Source organism: Panicum virgatum, chromosome 8K (genome assembly GCF_016808335.1).
Source record: "Panicum virgatum strain AP13 chromosome 8K, P.virgatum_v5, whole genome shotgun sequence".
NCBI lineage: Eukaryota > Viridiplantae > Streptophyta > Magnoliopsida > Poales > Poaceae > Panicum > Panicum virgatum.
Genome location: NC_053143.1, coordinates 41,905,557 through 41,924,823, shown reverse-complemented (window position 1 = coordinate 41,924,823; position 19,267 = coordinate 41,905,557).

The window sequence follows — 19,267 nt, the reverse complement described above, 5'->3', positions numbered from 1 at the left end:
ATCCTCTCTTTGTTTCTCTCAGCAGCATGCATGGGTGGATGGGTGCTGGGAACCTGCCCCTGGAGATGCGTCTTCCCGACTTCGAAGACAGACTTCTAGATCGTCATGTTCAAGACCCGTGACACGGCCAGCGCGGCGGCCGTTCATAGAGGCGCCGCTGGACCACAACCAAGCTCCACTAGCGTCGCTCACCGTCACCACACAACAGGACCTCATCTTGATCGAGGCTCACCATCCGAGCCGCGTCTATCAAGGAGCCCATGACCAAGCAGATGGCGTCTACGATCCAACAACACCACCACCACGGCCGGGCTCACGGACGGAGAAGCCAAGAGACGTCTTCATCCTTTGCGTCCATCGTCGCTCACACCGCCGGCGCTCTTCACCTTCGCCACCGTCGAGCCGGCCATCAGGATGTGACGGAACCGACAAATTAAAACTCCAAATTAAGCGTAATGACCGTCATTTGAATACATCGGGCGCATTAGCTTAATGGCTTAATTTGGCGATCTTTTCTCAACCCACGGCCCGATCGAAATAACACCGGTAGTCCCACGCGAAGGCGGGCGCAGATGGTACAAGCACAACAAATATTTGAAAATATACAAGAGCGACATACGATATTAACAAAGAGTTTTACAAACCGAGTTCAAATACACCAATAGTTTACACAATCTACATATACTGAATAGTTTACAAACTATACAATAGGGTAGCCAAATTCAAATAGAAAAGAACCTACAACTACGCTAGTGTTCTGCCTCTTCTCAACCGGTCAGACCGGTCTGCATGGGAACCCTGCGCGAACACCGGTCAGACCAGTACACAGACCGGTCAGACCGGTCTAGCAAAAACAGAAGGCTGCACACTTAGCCCTCAAGTGTGCAACCCGCCGACTCCCTAACCTAACGATCTCGCTCCACGACCTGCCACCCCTCTGCATCCCGGCGGATGAACTTGACACAACATGGGCAGAAGTCGACGTCCTGAGGTTCTGAAATGATTGTGGCAACAAACCCTGAGTATACTAATACTCAGCAAGGCTTACCCGACCAGTGGGTATAACTTAGCTCACATACCTAGACATGCACGGCTTTTGGCTGGTGGTTATTTTGCAGAAAAGCGACTAAAGTAATTCCTTACTTTCATTATTTTAGCTCCAGATTCTATACAAATTAACTCTAATCTAATGTTGGCATGAATCAACTATAGCAACATGTTGGTGCAATCAAATAATAGTTCCATGTGTTCATTGTCATATTTATACATATCCTCCTCATTCTATCATGAGACTACGATGCAGCAAAGAGATCAAGGCCCTCATAACTGCGAGACACGGCGAATCGATTCGATTTAACCTTACAAGGTGGACCTAACTAACACGGCGCGCAAAAGCCCCGTCGGACCCTACGCACCAACCTTTCCCCTCCCCGCCTCGAACTACAGGAACCAGCCCAACGACATATGGTCAGCCGAGCTCAATGTGAGACCACCAAAAGTAAACATATGCATCCCCAATTCTCCGTGACTACTCGACTCGCCCCAGGAGTTGAGTGCGGGTTCCTGTACTTTCGAAGCAAAGCAGTACTCGGTTTACCGGTTTCGATTACCTCTACTCCCGGCATGAGGTTAGTACAGCTCAATCCCCGATCAGCACTGCCGACAACGACCGGTCCTTAACCGACTCAGACGGGGCTAAGGCACCCAGGAACCCTGTCCTGCTGCCATACCTATACGTCATCATCACTCCCCGTCCGGTCTCACATTTCCATATCACTTTCAATAATTCAGGGACTGTAATATAGACACATATAACTTATATCTCACGAGTAATCGCAAATTACCCGACTTCTAAATATCCTATATCTTGCGAGTGACAACAAGTCACTCGACTTCTATCGAGAACTTATTAAGCATAGCATTTCTATCTTCCTATACATGCTAGTATAACTCAAAGAACCTAAGGATCATGCAACTAGGGTTCCAATCAACTCCTGAAACGTAATGCACAAGTAATAGAAACGTATATAGATGTCATAATTTAAAATAATAGGACATGCACCGGGGCTTGCCTTGCGTCTGCTGCTCAGTGCTGGGGTGAGTTAGGCCTTGGGCCGACTCCCCACGATCCTCCTGCTGCAGGGCTTGCCTCTGTGGCTCCTATGGCTCCGCAACCACCTCGTACACAATGTTCTCCGCCGCAGCTGCTACACGTATGCATATGCATATGACATGAGAGAATACATGCATGATTTATAAAAATTATAAGTAACCAATAACCAAATCAATTTCTATCTATTTTCACTAACAAACCCTGATTTAACCCTCTCAGCCCTGCTAGCACCGGTCAGACCGATATACCAAATCGGTCAGACCGGTCTAGCCTGAGTGCGACTCGAAACCAAAAATCCGGAGTATCCGGACACCTACTCGGAGTATCCGGACTCCCAAGTCCGGAGTTTCCGGACCTAAACCCGGAATGTCCAGACTACCATAAACCCGGAGTATCCGAACACATGGCCGGACTGTCCTGACCCCTACCGGTCAGACCGGTCCCTCCAACCAGTCAGACCGGTCCTACTTAACTTAACCACGACACCAGTCAGACCGGTCTCTCCGACCAGTCAGACCGGTCCAACCCAGACCAAAAGCTGGAATCCTTGGCGCGGCGAAAATCGCCCACTAATTCCAATATCCTTCTAGGAACTAGTTCCGGGGTGCCATTGGAGGTGTTTGACCAGAGGAAATCACCTAAGATCATCTAGGAAAGGAGATCGAACCAACCCTAGCTTGTTTACCTTGAAAGGGGCCTCTCCTCCACGAGAACTGGAGATTCCACGTCACCCCGGGGAGGAGGACATGGAGAGGATGATCCTTGACTCCGATTTGAAACTCCCCAAGCCTTGGAATGGATTTGGGGTGAGGGATTTGGGAGTGAGGGTTTGGGGGGGAGCTGGCGCGGTGTGGAGTGAACTGAGTTGGTGAGAATGAGAGTGTGATTTCAATATTGTGGGCCCAAAATGGTAGACCCAGATCCGACCGGTTAGACCGGTTGCCCCGACCGGTCAGACCGGTCTGGCCCAGCTAACTTGAACAAATTTCGGTTAGTGATTTGTCGCGTGATTTCTGGAACTAATGACCGTGATTAATTTAATCATGTGGTGTTACAATCCTACCCCCTAAAAGAAATCTCATCCCGAGATTTAACGGAGGTGTTAAATTGCAAAGAAACATGGAAATACGTGGAAGGTTAGGTACCTTGGTGAGTTTGGAGCAAATCCGGACATTTTGACCGAACAAACTCCTCCGTTTCCCAAGTAGCTTCCCGCTCGGAGTGATTACTCTATTGCACCTTATAGAATTTGCTAGTTTGATTTCGAGTAACTTAGGTCTTAAAATCGACAATTTTCACCGGGTGCTCAGGATACATAAGATCGGGCTCCAATTGTAGCTCCTCTATATCCACGATCTTGGTGGGAACACGGAGGCACTTTCTGAGCCGAGAGACATGGAATATATTATGAACCGCGGATAAGTGGGCAGGAAGCTCTAGGCGATATGCCACTGGCCCACATTGCTGAACAATAAGAAAAGGCCCAACATAGCGAGGTGCGAGCTTTCCCTTCACACCGAAGCGTTGAACCCCTTTCATCGGAGATACCCGCAGATAGACATGATCCCCCACTTGAAACATGATCGATTGACGTTTCTTATCCGCGTAACTCTTTTGTCGGGATTTTGCAATCTTTAAATTTTCCTGAATAACCCGAACATGCTCTTCTGCTTCATTTACCATGTCGGGCCCAAAGAAAGTTCTCTCCCCAGCTTCTGACCAATTCAATGGCGTTCTGCATTTCCGTCCATATAAGGCTTCGAAAGGAGCCATTCTGATGCTCTCTTGTTAACTATTGTTATGTGCAAACTCGGCCAACGGTAGACATTCATCCCATTTCTGGCTATATGTGAGCACACATGCTTGAAGCATGTCTTCTAATATTTGATTTATCCTTTCTGTCTGGCCGTCAGTCTGGGGATGATAAGCCGAACTGCGGAGAAGCTGAGTGCCGAGGGCGGCGTGAAAGTGCTCCCAGAATCGGGCAATGAACTGAGTACCCCGGTCCGAAATGATTGTTTTGGGAATCCTATGAAGACTCACAATACGGTCCATATATAGCTAAGCGTATTGCTTCGCCGTATGTGTGGTCTTTACTGGTAGAAAATGGGCCGACTTGGTAAGACGATCCACAATAACCCATATCGAGTCATACCCCTTGGAAGTTTTGGGTAGACCGACAATGAAATCCATACTGATGTCCTCCCACTTCTAGGATGGAATACTCAAGGGCTGCAAAGGGCCGGCTGATCTCAAGTGGCTCGCCTTAACCCTTCTGCAGGTGTCACATTCGGACACATATTTGGCAACTTCCCGTTTCATTCTCGTCCACCAGAAACGCTGCCTCAGGTCTTGGTACATTTTATTACTCCCCGGGTGGATCGAGTACCTAGAGAGATGAGCTTCATCAAGAATTTGTTTTCAAAGTTCCCAATTCTTAGGTACTACCAACCGGTTCTTAAACCATAAAACACCCTCGCTATCCAGCTGGAAGCATGCCACACGAGGGTCACTTTCCCTGAGCCTTTGGCTAATCTTTTCCATGCCAATATTATCTCTCTGAGCAGCAATAATTTGATCCCACAGTGTTGGAGTGAGGGTAATGTTGGCAAGTGTACCCTCAGCTACCATAACCAGATTCAACTTCTCCATCTCTTGGCATAAGGTTGAATGCATAGGTGTTGCTGATATGCAGTTGCAACTTGCTTTTCTACTCAATGCATCTGCAACAACATTGGCTTTGTCCGGATGATAATGAATTTCCAGATCATAATCTTTAATCAGCTCCAACCACCGTCTCTGGTGCAAATTCAACTCACTCTGGGTAAAAATATACTTGAGACTCTTGTGATCTGAGTATATGTGAACAGGATTGCCCAGAAGATAATGGCGCCAGATTTTCAATGCATGTACCACTGCTGCTAGCTCCAAATCATGAGTGGCATAATTCTCTTCGTGTCGCCTGAGGGCTCTGTAAGCATAAGCAATCACTCGCTGATCCTGCATAAGGACGCAGCCTAGGCCCGTACCTGATGCATCACAACAGGTATTAATGGCCGAATAATATCCGGTGAAGACAACAATGATGAGAATGTAGCCAAGACCAGTACCTGATGCATCACAATACACATCAAAAGGCCGGGTAATATTTGGCTGAGCGAGGATAGGGGCAAACGTCAATAACTTTCTCAAAGTCTGGAAAGCTTGATCACATTTGTCGTCCCAAACAAATTTCACCCCTTTCTTAAGCAATTCTGTCATGGGCCTAGCAATTTTGGAGAAGTCCGGTACAAACCGGCAATAATATCCTGCTAGCACAAGAAAACTTCGAATTTCCGGAACTGTCTCAGGGGTCTTCCAATCTAGCACATCTCGGATTTTGCTGGAGTCTCAGTGGTGTATATATGTTTGGTTTGGTGATTTGACATACCCAGAAACCAAGTTTAAAATATATGGCGATAGAAGTAGTTGGTACTGCATCAACAAATGAGATCTAGTTAGTACTGGATGTTCTTGTGTATAGCTTTTTGTGACTTGAAATCAAAAGTTTATCAGAGTAGGTTCAATATTGTGCCACATCTTCTCAATAGAATTCACAAGAAATATTGCTGTTGGCATCAAAAGCTGCAACAGGAATGTGGCTCGTATTCTAATTTGCATTGAGTCTCTGGTGCTTGGCAGTTGGCATGCGAGTCCAAATTAATGTACCTGAAGAGAGCATCATGATGATACTACTTTCAAGCTGATGGGAAAACCATTTTTTACCTTTATTAATGGTAAAATGGAGCTTCATTTCTTCACCGGATCCGAAAGAAGCCAAGCTTCTACACATTTTCCTACCTTTCATATATACTGACGAGCATGTGAACACGGAGAAAAGAACTATCCTTTCTCCTTAATCGAAATGTGAACTTGAAGAAAACAAATTGCCCTTGCTCATGTCCTGTCAAGTTCCAATCTAAGTATGAACGCAAGGAAATTTTACAGGAAGGACACTTGGGCAAGCAGTCTTGTTGCTTTGTCAGATGTGTACGTTTGGTACCAGTCCTTTCATCTAGGTGAATAAGCAAATTCAATGTAAAATGGTAGAATAGGGTCAGTTAAACTTACCAAACTTTAAAAGCCGCAATTCAGGTTTCTCCGAACATGCTAAAGTACCAGTAGAAATGTAGAATCCTTTTTTCTCTCTCCAACTGCATACAGTAAAAAGGAAGTGGTAGATCAATTTTGGGTGCATACATTACGGAACCGTAAGTTTGAGTTAAATCAAATTAATCTTGTATCATACTGGAGAAAATATTTGCCAAAATGGAATAGTAAAATTGGTCACAAAGTATTTTTAAAATATATGTCATACTGAATCCAATGGCTGGTAAAGGCACGAAGAGAATAAGAAAGTATGTTAGAAGCTCAATTTTTACTCTCATTGAGCTGAGAGGATGACAGTGAACTTGGGACAATTTTCTGGGGTTTTTTCTCATTCACAAACACACAGCCATGCTCTCCACGGGAGAGGAGGTTACATACTTATAGGCAGCCAGGGCAGCCAGCCAAAGATGCTTTACACTCGTCTAAGATGCTAGTCTAAAAGGTAGTCTAAGATGTTGTCCTCTAGAGATGCTAGAGTCCTAGAGATGCCTACTGTCCTAGATGCTGAAAAACAAAGATCCACATGCTGCAGCTGGACCATGCAAGGACCATGTGCTGCTCCCAACCACAAAGACCAGCGTACAAGGCTTATTCCCAGCATTCTCCCCCTAAGTCTTGTGCGTCGTCTTGTGGGAGGGTTGGACCATCCCGGTCCTGGAGCAAAGCTCAAGGAACTTGATCCTCCCAAGGGGCATGGTGAGCAGATCCGCAAGCTGGTCCTTGGTGTTGATGTAGCTCGCCTTGATACTCCCTTCCTCCAAGCAGCCTCGGATGAAGTGGTATCTCACCCGGATGTGCTTGCTCCATTCATGGAAAACGGGGTTCTTCGCCAGGGCTAGAGCGGACTTGCTGTCCACCCTGAGCTCCACCGCTACAGTGTCTCTACCGAGGTGATCACCAAGCAGTCGAGCGAGCCAGAGCACCTGAGTCGAAGCAGTGGAGGCCGCTATGTACTCAGCCTCGCAGCTGGACAGAGCCACCACCTACTGCTTGACCGATTGCTAGCTAACGAGGCACTTGCCGAGGAAGAAGAGGATCCCGCTCGTGCTCTTGCTGGTGTCGATGTCGCCGGCGTGGTCGCTGTCGCTGTACCTGACGAAGTGTGCCACCCCAAGGCACCTCGGGTAGTGGAGACCGTGGTCAAGAGTCCCCCAACATAGCGGATGATCCTCTTCACGGCCAGCTGGTGCTCCGTCATCGGTTGCTGCATGAACCGACTAACATAGCCGACAGAGAACGCCATGTCCGGCCGTGTGTGGGCGAGGTAGCGAAGGTTCCCAACAAGGCGCTGGTACTGGGCAGCGTCCACCTCCTCCGTCGTGCTGTCACGGCTCAGCTTCAGCATCTCCTCCATTGGAGTGAGAGCTGGGTTGCAATCGGTGAGCCCAGCTAGCTCAATGACGCGCTTGGCGTAGGCTGTCTGTCGAAGTGTGATCCCGGAGTCGTCCTGATGCACCTCGATCCCTAGGTAGAAGGAGAGAGGCCCCAGGTCGCTCATCTGGAAGGTGGCCTTCGTCTCTTCCTTAAACGCAGCCACCTCCGCATCCTTGGTACCGGTGATCACCAAGTCGTTGACGTAGACACCCACCAGCAGGGCATTTGCTCCATTGCCCCGCCGGTAGATGGCCGCCTCGTGCGGGCTTTGCTCGAAGCCCATCCCCTTAAGCGTGGAATCCAACTTGGCATTCCATGCCCGTGGTGCCTGCTGCAAGCCATAGAGGACCTTGCGCAGGTGTAGCACCTTGCCCTCCTTGCCGGGGATCGCGAATCCCGGTGGCTAGTGCACGTAGACCTCCTCCTTCAAGTCCAGCCCTCCTAGGCAGCCAGCACAAGGAGGAGTCGCACGGACTCCATCCGTTCCACAGGAGCGAAGGCATCATCGAAGTCGACTGCCTCCTGCTGCACGAAACCTCATGCCACCAGGCGAGCCTTGTGCTTGACGACGGTGCCAGCTTCATCCCTCTTCAGCTTGAACACCCACTTAAGGGTGATCGCGCGGTGACCACGAGGGAGATCAGCAAGCTCCCAAGTGCGGTTCTTCTCAACCGCGTCCATCTTCGACTGCATTGCGGCACGCCATGCCACGTGTCCCTCGGCCTCTGCGAAAGACCGAGGCTCGCCGCCATCGCGTGCGAGGTGCAACTGCGCCTCCAGGTCGTGAGGCACCAGTCCCGGCACCGGCTGATTGTCGAGAAGGTCCTCCATCGTACGGTACCGCAATGGCTCACCGTCGTGGTATGCGTCGACGCACTCCTCATCATGATAGAGCGGAGTAGCAAACTCCAGCGGGCTGTGCTCGGCACGAGCAGGTGTCGAAGTAGATGTGCCCGGATGAGTGGCTGTCGGTACTGGAGTGCGTGGCATTGCCGGCTGTGGTGGTGCAGGCGAGGAACTCGTCGCCAAGGAGCGTGGTGCTGCCAGTGTAGCGGGCACCGAAGTCGGTGGAGGCTCGGGGACTGGGGTAGGCACGCTCGGCGAAGAGGAGCTGCCTACTCCCCAGCTCCCTCGAAGTGGACGTACTCGACGGTGAAGTCGTCGCACGTCGGAGCCGAGCCATCGTCCACCGCCTTGTCCCACGCCCATCCTCGCCCTTCGTCGAGGATGCGGTAGGCCTTCGAGCCCTCCACGTAGCCGATGAACACTCCCGGAGTGCTCATGTCGTCAAGCTTGCCGCTGTGGTCAAGCTCCTTGGTGAACGCGAGGCAGCCGAAGACCCTCAGGTGGGAGACAGCCGGCTTGCGCCCGTGCCAAGCCTCATATGGCTTCATGCCGTCGAGCGACTTGGTGGGCGAGCGGTTGAGGATGTAGACGGCCGTCACCACCGCCTCTCCCTAGTACAAAGCCGGCACCCCCCTCTGCTTGAGGAGGGCCCGAGCCATCCCCACAACTGTCTGGTTGCACCACTCGACGATGTCGTTCTGCTGTGGGCTATACGGTGCGGAGTAGTGGCGCTAGATGCCCTCATCCGCGCAGTACACCGCTAACTCAGCCGCCGTGAACTCACCGCCATTGTCGGTGCGCAGTATACGCAACTTGCGGCCGCTCTCTGCCTTGGCAGCAGCCTAAGCATGCCTGATGGCGTCCGTAGCCTCTCCCTTGCTGCCGAGGATCATCACCCACATGTAGCGGGAGAGATCATCGACAAGCAGAAGGAAGTAGCGCCGTCCTCCTGGTGTGACTGGTGTCACCAGGCCACACAAGTCCCCGTGTATGAGCTCGAGCCACTCCCTGGCTCGGAAGCTCTCCTGCTGGTGGAAGGAGTGCCGCCTCTGCTTCGTCAGCACGCAAACGTCGAAGAGCTGCTCCACGTGGTCGAGGCTCGGGAGGCCTCACACCATCTCCTTGGCGCTGAGCCGCTTCAGGGCCTCAAAGTGGTGGTGCCCAAAGCGCTCGTGCCACTGCCATGCCTCGTCGTCCCTTCGAGCTGCAAGACAAAGAGGCTGGGCCACCCCGACGTGGAGGATGTAGAGGTGGTTCTTTCGTCGAACCACCTTGGCGAGAAGCTGGCGACGGTAGTCCCAGATGCGGAGGACCCCGCTGTCGATCACCACGCGTGAGCCGCTCTCATCGAGCTGCCCAAGGTTGATGATGGAGTTCCGCAGCACCGGGATGTAGTAGACTCCGGTGAGCATCCAGTGCTCTCCGGACTTGGCAGTGAAGATCACGGAGCCCACGCCCTTGATCTCCACGGCGGAAGAGTCCCCAAACCTGACGGAGCCACCTACATCGGCGTCCAGGTCGGAGAAGAACTCCCGCCGCCCGGTCATGTGGTGTGTGGCGCCGGAGTCGAGGTACCAGCCGTCGACCCTGTCGTCATCGGAGCCATTGCCGAGGAGGACTTGGGTGCACGGCTCATCGCTGTGGTAGGCGGTGCCACCGAATGTAGCTCTGTGTCCCCATGGAGTAGGAACAGAACCGGCTCGTCATCCGGCTGGGCCTCTGCGACATAGGCTTGGCCCCCACGCCTCCACTACGGGCAGTCCCTGGCCTAGTGGCCGGGCCTGCCACAGTTGTGGCAGGCGTCGTCTCGTGCAGCCTTGGGCCTATCGGCGGCGCCGCCCTGTACATCTTCGCGGGCGCCATCCTCGGCGCGCCCTCGTGCCCCGGCTTGGGCACCTCCGCGGCCCTTTCACGGCTTGCCGCGCTTGTGGCCACCATTCGAGGAAGAGGGCTCCCCCCTCTTCCTGTCACCGCGCCGGACCTCGCACTGCTCCTGAGTGAGGTGGAGCTTCCCACCGATGGAGATGCCTCCTGAGGGAGGCTGTGGCTCGTCGCTGTCGATGACCTTGAGGCGACCTATCGCCTCCTCGATCGTCATGGTGGAGAGGTCCAGCAGAGACTCGATCGAGCAAGCGGTCTGCTTGTACCTCTCGGGGACGCAGTGTAAGAGCTTCTCGACAGCTCTCTCCTCGTCGTAGGTGTCGTCGCCGAACTGCACCATCTTCTGCAGCAGAGTGTTGAGATGGAGGGCGAAATCATCAACATCCTCACCTGGCTTGAAGGCCAGGTTCTCCCACTCCTTGCGAAGTGCCTGCAGAGTGGTCTTGCGGGCGCGATCGTGCGTGCCGCATCAATGGAGTCCCAGGCCTCCTTGGCAGTTTGCTTCTTGGAAAGCATGAACTACATCTCAGGCGGGGCTGCTGCAATGAGAGCATCCAGCACCCGTCGGTCCTCATCGTAGTCGACGTCGCCATACCGGACTGCCTCCCACATGTGCCGCACCTGGAGCTTCACCTCCATGACCGCGGCCCCCTCGACGTAGTTGGTCTTGGTGAGGGTGGTCCACCCACCGCCGGGACCGACGTCCCTGACCACCGCCTGGAGGCCATGGTAGCCGGGGGAGCCACCGCGCGCGCCCTAGCCAGGAGCGCCACCGCCGCCCTGCGTGCCACCGCCAGCCTACGCGCCGCCGCCGTCGCCGGGCGTGCCGACCTCCAGGCCACCGCCGTGGGGGTGGGCTGCTACCCACCACACGGCCCGCTCCCGCGCCCTCTTCCTCGCCAACTCCTCCAGGTCCCTATCGGTGGTGGTGTCGCTGGCGATGGAGCCGCTGAGGCTGCCGCGCAAGGTCTCAACTTCAACTTCCTCCGCACGCGCTGCATCTTCCGCCTCCTCTGCTTCCACCTCCGCCCTGGCCACCACTAGCTCCGCTGCAGCCAACCTGGCTGACCTCGCCGCTGCTGCAGCGGCTTGAACCGTTGCTCGTCTGCGCGCCTCCGCCGCGGCGAGCTCGGCGTCTTGCTGACGCCGTGCACTCGAGGTGACCGAGCACTGAGACGGTGCGTCGGACATGGAGCGCCTCCGAGGGGCTGCTGCGTGGAGAAGACGTAGCCTCAGACGAGCTGCTGCTCGTCTGCTCGGGTGAGGAAGGAGGAACAGAGGGTGCAGCAGGTGCTGCTGCGCTAGTTGCTGATGCTGGTGGCTGAGCTACTGCTTGGGAGGGAGAAGAGCAGGAGATGTCTAACCTACAGGAAAGTACGGCCCTGATACCAGATGTTAGAAGCTCAATTTTTACTCTCATTGAGCTGAGAGGATGATAGTGAACTTGGGGTAATTTTCTGGAGTTTTTCTCATTCACAAACACACAGCCATGCTCTCCACCGGAGAGGAGGTTACACACTTATAGGCAGCCAGGGCAGGCAACCAAAGATGCTGTACACTAGTGTAAGATGCTAGTCTAAAAGGTGGTCTAAGATGCTGTCCTCTAGAGATGCTACTGTCCTAGATGCTGAAAAACAAAGACCCACATGCTGCAGCTGGACCATGCAAGGACCATGTGCTGCTGCCAACCACAAAGACCAGCGTACAAGGCTTATTCCCAGCTAAGTACAACCTGATGACAATAGGAAGCTCTTCTGATCTAGCAGTTCATTGCATGAATATTCTCTGTGTGTGGCTGAACATATGAAAAAAATATGAAACTATACCTATTAGTTTGATCTGAATCAATATTCATATGTTCAGCCAAAATGATTAGCTGTAATCTTATCGAGACATTCCAGGTGGTAAACATGTCCCAAAATGATGTACCTGCATCCAGAAACAAAGTAGTACCAAACTTCAAACTAAACAACGATGGTATTAATCTAATCTTCCTTTGATTGTAGTCAATGTAGGAGCAGCAACGGCAATCAATGGGGAACAGAGGAAGTGTTCGGCAGGTTAGGCACAAGGATAGACAATCTTGAAAGGAATAGTATAAGCACCAATGCAATATTAGCAGTAGAAAATTGTAAGAGTACATGCCCCCCTATTATAGTCCTAGATAAAGCAAAGTTCTTTTGGGAGCACATACCAGGTAAATAGAAATCTCACAAATAATAAATGAATAAAAACTCACTGCCGATATAATTTGCTGTGAAAGTTCTGCAGCTAGCACATAGTTGCATTGCTACTTCAGCTTCCAAGTTGGCCTCCATCCTCCTAGACGCAGTGCCCCAGCATACCATTCCTGTGTGGTGGATTTGTCTAAACACCAAAATATTCTTTAAATTATTTTATAATCTTTTTTATTCCATAAGAGATTCAAATGAGGTCAAATACAATGTGGGCAGGCATGAACTACAAATTTAACACAAGCAGTGACAAGAATGTGAACAGTAGAGGGTCTGTACATCTGAAAGGAAATGGGCCCAATAGCTATTAAACTCCTGTAGAAACAATGTGATGTGGCAGCTCTGAATTAGATTTCAGTATATTCATCTGGAAAAGTACATGTGGTGTGGAAACAAATTAGTCAAAGTTGAAATAGAAGGCCACGGGAAAAAAACTACAGGTATCTCCACTACTACAGAATAGGCCTTTGTTCCATGTCATTTGTCCCGGCAGCCTTTGGGCCCGGGACAATAGGTGGCTTTTGCCCCGGGTCCAACGGCTAGCCGGGTTAGGGGGGGCCAAGGTCTTTTGTCCCGGTTGGAGACACCAACCGGGACAAAATGGGGCCTTTTGTCCCGGTTGGTGTCTCCAACCGGGACAAAAGGGTACGCGGGCCTTTTGTCCCGGTTGGATCCACCAACCGGGACAAAAGGCCCCCATTTTGTCCCGGTTGGTGTCTCCAACCGGGACAAAAGGCCTTGGCCCCCCTAACCCGGCTAGCTGTTGGACCCGGGGCAAAAGCCACCTATTGTCCCGGGCCCAAAGGCTGCCGGGACAAATGGTCTGGAACAAAGGCCTATTCTGCAGTAGTGGAGATACCTGTAGTTTTTTTTCCCGTGGCCTTCTATTTCAACTTTGACTAATTTGTTTCCACACCACATGTACTTTTCCAGATGAATATACTGAAATCTAATTCAGAGCTGCCACATCACATTGTTTCTACAGGAGTTTAATAGCTATTGGGCCCATTTCCTTTCAGATGTACAGACCCTCTACTGTTCACATTCTTGTCACTGCTTGTGTTAAATTTGTAGTTCATGCCTGCCCACATTGTATTTGACCTCATTTGAATCTCTTATGGAATAAAAAAGATTATAAAATAATTTAAAGAATATTTTGGTGTTTAGACAAATCCACCACACAGGAATGGTATGCTGGGGCACTGCGTCTAGGAGGATGGAGGCCAACTTGGAAGCTGAAGTAGCAATGCAACTATGTGCTAGCTGCAGAACTTTCACAGCAAATTATATCGGCAGTGAGTTTTTATTCATTTATTATTTGTGAGATTTCTATTTACCTGGTATGTGCTCCCAAAAGAACTTTGCTTTATCTAGGACTATAATAGGGGGGCATGTACTCTTACAATTTTCTACTGCTAATATTGCATTGGTGCTTATACTATTCCTTTCAAGATTGTCTATCCTTGTGCCTAACCTGCCGAACACTTCCTCTGTTCCCCATTGATTGCCGTTGCTGCTCCTACAAAAGGGTACGCGGGCCTTTTGTCCCGGTTTGATCCACCAACCGGGACAAAAGGCCCCCATTTTGTCCCGGTTGGTGTCTCCAACCGGGACAAAAGGCCTTGGCCCCCCCTTATCCCCTTCCCTCTCCCCCCGCCCGAGCCATTCAGCTCATTTGTTTCTTGCTGTTCTCGGCTCGGGAGGGAGGAGTTCTTGCTCATTTCTTCACCACATTTGTGAAGATCTTTGATTCCCCGTCCATCCATCGGCGCTAAAGGTTTGGGGCTTGTTTTTCTCTTCTTCCTTGGCTTGTATAGCTCATTTCATGCTTTAGAAATAGAGAAAATGTGTAGCTAGCTCATTTCTTGGACATTTAGCTAGATTGCATATGTAGGTGTGATTTTCTTTTAGATTTAGATGAGTATGTGGATAGTAGAAATTTTTAGAATGAGTGTAGACACTTCATGAATGAATTAATGAAATGAGTATATTAGATTTTTTTGTAATATGATTTCATTGTTATTTGCAAGAGTTATTAATCTAATCATTGTAATTGTAATAGTAAATAATTTTTGCATTGTAATTGTAAGAATTTATAATTTTGTGGAAAATGAAGCTATTTTTTAGTAAAATATGGCTTCAGCAGCTGGAGAGAGTGGCGCCGGTGGGGGTGATCGTTGTCCTTCTAGAGAGAAGGGCACAACTCGAGTATAGGTCGTCGGTCCAAAAAACCTAGTGCTTTTCGTAGGGCAGCGCTCCGTTATTTGGAAAAAGAATATAGAGAATGCATGGCAAGGGGCGAGGAACCTCCGTTTGATCTTGAGGATTTATTGCGGCGTTACGGTTCGTCACCACCAAACTCGGAGGTTTCAGCTCCGCCATCTTATTCTGCGCCAGCAAGAAATCCGTTAGAGCATTCTGCGTTCCAACGCAAGGACGGTTGAAAACCTATGTGTTGTTAACCGAATTTTTAAATTTCATGTATAGTATTCCTTTGTTAAGTTCTGTAATGGATTAAGTACTCCTTTTAATTAATCAAGATGTATGACGGATATTGCATATCTTTTAATTATTCATGTTATGTTACATTTAGTTTAATTTAGGTTTGATATATTTTATTTATTCGATACGTGTAAAGAATTCAAATCGATTTATTTAAAATGCAGATGGACCGGCAATGGATGTACAATGCTGACCGACGTTCGAAAGAATTCATTGATGGCCTGCATTATTTTTTATCTGTGGCTGAGGCAAATAAGCAGAATGGTTTGATGTGCTGCCCGTGTGTTCATTGCAACAATAACAAGGATTACTCATATTCAAGAATTCTACACAGCCACATTTTCGCAAACTTGGCACCACCTTGGAGTTGCTGCAATGGAAGGCGACAAATGGTGTATCGACAAGGGATTTGGTGAATTACTCAAACTTGTTAAAAAAATGCTTCCTAAGGACAATAAATTGCCTGTCACAACGTATGAAGCCAAACAACTTGTTTGCCCTTTAGGACTGGAAGTGCAAAAGATACATGCATGCCCCAACGACTGCATCCTCTATCGAGGCGAGTACGAGAATTTGGATGCATGTCCCATATGCAGTGCATTGCGTTACAGGATTAGAAAAGATGATCCTGGAGATGTCGAGGGGGAGCCTCCCCGGAAGAGAGTTCCTGCGAAGGTCATGTGGTATTCGCCTATAATACCACGTTTGAAGCGTCTGTTTAGAAATAAAGATAGTGCTAAGTTGATGCGATGGCACAAAGAGGAACGCAAGAAAGACTCGATGTTGAGACACCCCGCTGATGGGTCGCAGTGGAGAAAAATAGATAGAACGTACCCTGAATTTGATTTGGATGCGAGAAACATAAGGTTCGGTTTGAGTACGGATGGCATGAATCCTTTTGGTGAGATGAGCAGTGGTCATAGCACTTGGCCTGTGACTCTTTGTCTGTACAATCTTCCACCATGGCTCTGCAAGAAACGAAAGTTCATCATGATGCCAGTGCTTATCCCGGGTCCAAAGCAGCCCGGAAATGACATTGATGTGTACCTAAGACCATTGGTCGAAGAACTCTTATTGCTCTGGGGTGATGAAGGTGTATGGATGTGGGATGAATACAAACAGGAAAACTTCAACCTATGAGCATTGCTGTTCGTAACGATCAATGACTGGCCTGCTCTTAGTAACTTGTCAGGACATTCGAACAAGGGATACAAAGCATGCACACACTGTTTAGATGATACCGATAATATATGGTTGACTCACTGTAAGAAGGTTGTATACATGGGTCATCGTCGGTTTCTTCCCATCAGGCATGCGGTACGAAAGAAGGGCAAGCATTTCAAAGGCCATGCGGACCACCGAACAAAACCGATGCACCGTAGTGGTAAAGACGTCTTCAACATGGTAAAAGATCTAGAAGTTATTTTTGGAAAGGGATCTGGTAGCCAACCTATTCCGAACGAAAACGGAATGGCGCCCATGTGGAAGAAGAAATCTATATTTTGGGAGCTACCATATTGGGAAGTCTTAGATGTTCGTCATGCAATTGATGTGATGCACCTCACGAAGAATTTTTGCATCAACCTGATAGCATTCTTGGGAGTGTACGGAAAGACAAAAGATACAGTAGAAGCACGTCAAGAATTCCAACGTATGGAAGAACGAGATGCCTTACATCCACAACAGCGAGATAATGGACGACAATACTTAAGTCTTGCCAGCTATACTCTTAGCAAGGAAGAGAAAGAAACCATGTTTGACTGCTTGAGCAGTATAAAGGTTCCATCTGGATACTCATCCAATATAAAAGGAATCTTAAATTTGGCAGAGAAGAAATTTACAAATCTCAAGTCCCATGACTGCCATGTGCTTATGACCGAACTTCTTCCGGTTGTGCTGCGGGGGATTCTGCCTAATAACGTCCGGTTAACCATCGTTAAGATATGTGCCTTCCTCAACGCAGTTTCTCAGAAGATAATTGACCCGGAGAATTTGATAAAGCTGCAAAACGATGTGGTGCAATGTCTTGTTGGCTTTGAGCTGATATTTCCACCATCTTTCTTCAACATCATGACACATCTTCTAGTGCACCTTGTCAAAGAGATTGATATCCTCGGACCAGTATTTCTACACAACATGTTCCCATTCGAAAGGTTCATGGGGGTACTCAAGAAATGTGTTCGTAATAGAGCTCGTCCAGAAGGAAGCATCGCCAGTGCCTACGGAACTGAGGAGGTCATTGACTTTTGTGTTGACTTTATTGATGACCTTAAACCGATTGGAGTCCCTGAATCGCGATATGAGGGGAGACTAACTGGAAAGGGAACATTAGGAAAGAAATCTTATGTCTGCAAAGATGATTTCTCATTCAAGAAAGCGCATTATACAGTTCTTCAACAATCATCCTTGGTTGACCCATATATCGAGGAACACAAGAAAATTCTGCTCTCCAATTTCCCAAAAAAGTCTGAGGCATGGATTACACGTGAGCACATGAACACTTTCTGTAGCTGGTTGCGGAAGCATCTAATGCATAACATGGATATAAGTGAACAACTGTTCTTATTGGCTAGGGGGCCATCTTGGAATATCTTAACATACCAAGGGTACGAGATAAATGGAAACACATTTTATACGATAGCCCAAGATAAAAAGAGTACAAACCAAAACAGCGGTGTTCGTATGGATGCCACGGACAATAATGGAAAAAAAGACACATATTACGGCTACATTGAAGAGATATGGGAGCTGGATTACGGTCCCAATTTCAAGGTGCCTCTATTTCGTTGCCAATGGGTTAAGCTATCTGGAGGAGGGGTAACAAAAGATGAGTATGGGATGACAATAGTTGATCTCAACAATCTTGGGTATAGAGACGAGTCATTTGTCCTAGCCCAGGATGTCGCTCAGGTTTTCTACATTAAGGACATGTCCAGCAAGCCAAAGAAGGGGATAAACAAACAAAAGGATGAGCCTAAGCGACACATAGTTCTATCAGGAAAGAGAAACATCGTTGGAGTGGAGGACAAGACAGACTTGTCAGAAGAATATAATAATTTTGTTGCCATTCCACCTTTCGAAGTAAATGCTGATCCATGCATCCTGCTAGCCAATGATGATGCTCCATACTTGCGCCGTGATCATAATCAAGGGACATTTGTGAAGAGAAAGTCTGTTACCGCTAATCCTTCATGTACTTGAATCATTTTATATTATTGTATAAAAACATAATCGCAATTCGAATACTTTTATTATATATGTACTGTACAATTATACTTTATGTGTTATATATATATTATTTTATATATTTTTCACTTAATTACCAGACTCAATTATAATTTTCATTCAATAATGGATTACTCAACTAATTTTATTTATTTCATGAAATTACATTCACATTAACACACTATACTCTCTCACTAACACACACAATCTCACTAACACACACTATCTCTCAAACTCACATGTACACTACTTATTAATATCATGAAATTGCTTAATTTTATCTAAAATTCACTTTTTAAACGTTAATATCATGATAGAATCCACTTTCTGTCGAAAAGCAACAGTTTGAAAAAAAATTCACCTAATATATTTTTGCATGGTCAAAATAACAAATATGATTTCAAAAAAGTTAGATATTTCATTGACCCAATCACTTGAATGAAAATTAATTATTTTTGTTGCGTGTATCAAGTTTATATAGAGATAAGAAATTTTGTTCCAATAATTTTTGGAATCATAATTTTATTAAATGAATTAACAAATGAAAGCCGATTTTAAAAGAGAAGTAAAAAGAAACAAAAACAAACATAATATTAGGCGGGAACGAGGGAAAACTGGCCCCTTTTGTCCCGGGTGGTAGATCCACCCGGGACTAAAGGTGGGCCGCGGGCTGGGAATTTTCCCGGCCCGCCCAAAAACACCTTTTGTCCCGGGTGAAGCCACCACCCGGGACAAAAGGACCTTTTGTCCCGGGCGGTGGCTTCACCCGGGACAAAAGGCCCCCCCATATATTTCCTTCCTCCCTTCCCACAAACACTTGTTTCTTTTGGTGCCGCCGCCGTCCCCTGCTCCCCCACCGCGCGAGCCCACGTCCCCGAGCACCGTCGACGTCGCCGCCCAGAGCCCCGCCGCGCGAGCCCAACGCCACCGAGCGCCGTCGTCC